The sequence below is a fragment of the Nipponia nippon genome, unplaced genomic scaffold (assembly GCF_047370975.1).
Source record: "Nipponia nippon isolate SJK-2023a ecotype South Korea unplaced genomic scaffold, ASM4737097v1 scaffold_17, whole genome shotgun sequence".
In the NCBI taxonomy this organism is placed as follows: Eukaryota; Metazoa; Chordata; class Aves; order Pelecaniformes; family Threskiornithidae; genus Nipponia; species Nipponia nippon.
The window spans coordinates 13,010,125-13,014,790 of NW_028262333.1; positions in this window are offsets into that span (position 1 = coordinate 13,010,125).

Sequence of the window (4,666 nt, forward strand, 5' to 3'; positions counted from 1 at the left end):
ATTTAGTAGAAATGTATTAAAAAGAACATTTATTCTGCAAGTTCTTGTTATGCTTCTCAGCTATGCAGCTCTGGAAAGGTAATTGTGTGGTGCCTTTATGACCATGTTTTCCTGACCTGTGTTTCCCCAAGTTCAGAGAAACGGTACCAGTTGAGATGAACGCACTGAAGAGGATGTGAGGTTGTTTCACAGATGCTACCTTGTTAATTTCCAGTGGATCAGAGTCTAGAGCTGGCTCTTATGTAAAACAAACAGTTTCTTTTTGGAAGAGAAAAAACTTCCCTGAAAATGTAGAACAGAGTTGGTGCAGATTATATATTAACCACAAGATAAACAAACGGTCTAAGCCTATTCCATAACTGTATTTTTTTGCTAGAAAGCTTTTGAACAATCATAATCTCTTTGAAAATATCACTAAACCAAAGACTTGGAAGTCTATCCATGACAAAGTATTTTAACTAGTAGCACGTGGATTATAGTTTAGAAATTCATATAATAATCATCAGCTATAAAAACTACCTTCCAAATTCATTTTAGCTGCAAAGGTGGAATATATCTCATCTTTTGTAAGCAATAAAAAGAAAGGAAAAAGATAAGATGTGTTCTATAACAGACTCATCAGAAAAGTAGAAATAGTAAATATGGGATCACTTCCTTGAAGAAAGAAAAGTACCTGCAGGTACTTCATTGTGCAGCATCCTTAAAAAAAGGCTGCATTTCAAACTTGATTCTGCAGTTTTTTTCTTACACCTTGGACACAGATGTGTAAAAAGTAGTGGAGTCAATTATGACTTGTCAATGCTTCCTTCAGATTTTACACGAGCAATAATTTCATAGCCTGTCATGAAATAAGGGATTCAGAATTTGACTATGTCCTTCAATGCTAAATTATGATTAATAGATGTTTTTCATGTTCATATCCTTCAACCATGCAGTGGATTAACATATCAGAACACGACACTAACTTTTGTCAGGTAACATATAATTCATGTTACCACAGAAAGTTACTGATACTGATTATCTGCTCCAAGAGGCCATCTTTATAATTGTAAAACTGAATCCAGCAAGATCTTTCAAGATAGTGAGCCAAAATGTATCCTAAAAAGTCAGCAAGTATCCCCCTAACAGGGTAACGTGCATTCTTCAGATCATTTACCAGCGACTAAAGGATATTTCACCTTCAATTCTGAACACATTCTAAATTGTAATCTGTTTTGGAGAGATCTGCATGTGATGAAAAAGGAGCTTGTTGCCCTTTTCAGTTTATAATGTCACCAGAAATTAAGTCTATTTAACAGATGTGGAATTCATCATTTCAGACTTTAACTTGCATTAGAAAGTCACCTTTTTGATAACTGATCCCACTGTGTGTTGTATATACTGCAAGTATCAAAGGAATTCACATAAAAACAAGTTTTCTTCAAACAAAAAAGATGCTCCTTCCATATAACTAAAGAACGAAGTGTCCTAACACCACGTTTCTAAGCAGTTTATCAAAGTAAAATCCTTGCAAGCAAAATAAAGTGAAATAAAAAATAGTTGCACTTTAAAACCTGGATCTTCAGCTGATCACAGTAACTCTATTTTATCTGACCCATCATAGCTCAATAGAGTTAACAGTAATCAGCCAGCTCTCATAACCCAACATCATTTCAAGACCCCATTTAAACATTTTAAGAGAGATGCCTAATAAATATTTAAGTATTTTTCTCAGTATTCAAATTACTTTTAGTCTGAGAAATTGCACACTAGATGACTTAGCAAAAGAAACTTGAATTCACAGTTTCCTGATAAGCAGGTACACCACAAACTAACTCCTGTCATTTCTCTGCCTCAGTTTCCCTCCTATGAATTAGGAAAAAATAGGAAGGAAACAGATTGATTATGTACAGTATTCTCAAATATTCAGGACCTTGATCCATGTATACATCATTTTTTCATTAAAAATATATTTAATGCCTTTTTAATGCATACAGCTGGTCTCTATGAAGAGTAGCAATCTTACTCAAATCTGCTATTGATACTACTGAATTTGATATGATCGCAGGTAGTTTCCCTCTTTAAACTTTGGACACAAATCCAAAAGCAGCGTTGCCACATGAATGCTCTCTGTTCACTGTTTCTTGCTACTTATCCCAACACAATAGAAAAACTGTTGAAAATTCTTTAAGGACTATGTTTCTCTGCAGACAAAGGAAGGTCTAAACTAAACAATAACCCAAATTTTGCTGCAGAGAGGAGTCTTAAAACATCCAGTCATCACTCATTGACAACAAGGACAACAATGTTTCCCTAGATAAAAAATAAGGTGGACTCACGTTACACTCCTTGTAACTGAAAATATTCCAGTAACATATAAGGTGACTGTGATTAAACTAATGTTGGTGTTCCAAATCAATTTCCCTTACACAAATTTACAATACAATAATTCATTAAGACAAGGAGGAAGCAGGTCTGATATATGAAATAATATTTACCTAGAAGCTTTGGCCAAGATAACTTATCCTCGAATTAGTTCCTTTCTCCTATTTCACTGCATTTCATTTACATATATACTAGGCCCTTTCATAATAATCATAACAATTCCCTCAGCTTACTGAAATAAACATTAATTCAAAAGACATACATCAACATGCAGATCCTCAAACTGAACAGGGGAAAGAACAAGAATTCATGCACATCAATTCCCCCACACTTACAAATTTCCATATTTGTGAAACTGTGATTAGTCATGAAAATAAAAATTTTAGAGTTTCATAACAAAACAGGAGGCAATTCCAAAAAAGTACTCATGACTTTTCCAGACAAGTGAGAATACTACTTACCTGATTTTTTTACCATTCCTTTTTTTATTTTTTTCTTTTTTAATAAAAGGAAGCACAAGCAGAAAAAGGCTTGGTCCTACTCTCATTTACATTAGCTTTAGAGTACTGTGTCAACTGTCTTCAGTGGAGGGACTTTAACAGCATCACAGTACTATGGCACATGTCTAACTCAACTTCAGTCAGATTGTTCATTTACTTCAAGTTAAGGACGAACTTAAGACCTGGGGATCTACAGCAAGGAGAAAGTGAGACTCCGTTATAAACCTAAAGATCAGTTCATCTTAAGGAAACTCCATGACAGTCATCAACACATCAAGCTCATAACTTTTTTTCTTCTGTGTCCTGGGATTTTTTTTTTTAACAAATTTGAAAGAAATAGTAGTAGGAGCTAGGCAGCTCTCCACCTGGAGTAAGTTGGACAGCTCCACTGAAATCAATGGATTAGACCTCCAGCTAATATAAATTTCTCTGGGACCACTGAAGTTAATCATGAGACCACCAGTTGGAGTAAATTCATATACTCCTACTAAAATCAATACCGTTACTTTGACTTACAGCCACTGAAGAAGTGGTGCCATGTTATATAACAAATAAAATAGAAAAATTGGATATATTTGTAGGAAATTGCTGGGAGGGGAATGATAGGACTTTATTTTTTAACTGGGAGAGTCTGAAACTGCTGTAGCTGTTTGAAATACAGGGTGGGCTTGATTTTGACTCAGTCCTTTTCCCAGGCTCGAGGACCATTGAAATGAAGGGCCTTTTTGCCTAAAACTGTCTCCAAATTCAAAGCTTGCATAATATGAAGATACTATAGGCATTCACATCACTTCTATACTAAGCTAGGCGATCAGTCTCTACAGGACACCTGTGCAGTTAGGAGGGAGAGAGCACAAAATCCTGAAGGCAGTTCAGAGCAGGAGTCCGGCACCAACTAGGCTTTAACCCTTTGGAGGAGGAAATGCCTCTCTTGTCCTGCTCCCTGTTCCTTTATGATTGTGAGATTGTAAAAAGGTGTGAAAGCTACTCCTAAGCTTTTGGGTGTACACTTCTGTGCCCTTTCTAGTTACCCAACTCCCCTGTAAGGAGTTATACAAGATGTTAGTGACAGGGACTCTATCGTACCAGCCTAAAGCACACACTAGAGGGTTTATGAACTATTTTTCATAGCCCAGTAATTTAGTATAGACAGGAAACTGAGTGTTGCAGCTGTACACAAAAGAAAACACAAATATGATACCTCCTCAGTCTCTCTCATTACTTGCCCCAGTTTTTCCCAACTCAGTCAAAAGCACACAATTCTTCCCATTGTCTACCTGTTGTAACCACCTCTGCCTCACCCCTTTACTTTCTCCAAAGTAGCAAAGGGAGAAAAGGGTACAATTGCTTTTAGCAGTGATACTACTCCTTTTTCTCATTCCAGCTGGGCCATTCTGTACCTGCTGCCATGTCTGTTGCTCTGACTTCTTTGTGCCTAACACAGAAATTTTGTTATAATCCTGTAAGACGTGCCTTTCCTCAAGGTTTTTCATTTTCTGATTTACAAGAGTATTTTCAGACTCCCAGAAATTGTTATGATTGGAATCCCTGGCAAAAATCCAGTATTTCCTCAACAATTTATATCTTTTGCTCTTTACTCCTCTGGAAACAGAAGAAAGTATGATTGCTGTTCAGGTTACCAATTAGTTAATAATTGGCATTTTTCTTCTCAGACAAGTTAAGTGTGAAAACATCTCTTCTTATAAAGTTCTACTTCAATCATTTTTTCCAGAATAACAGAGAGGTTTGTATATACACATTGCTGTAATAATGTCAAAGTTCAATCACACGCAGAGTTTATT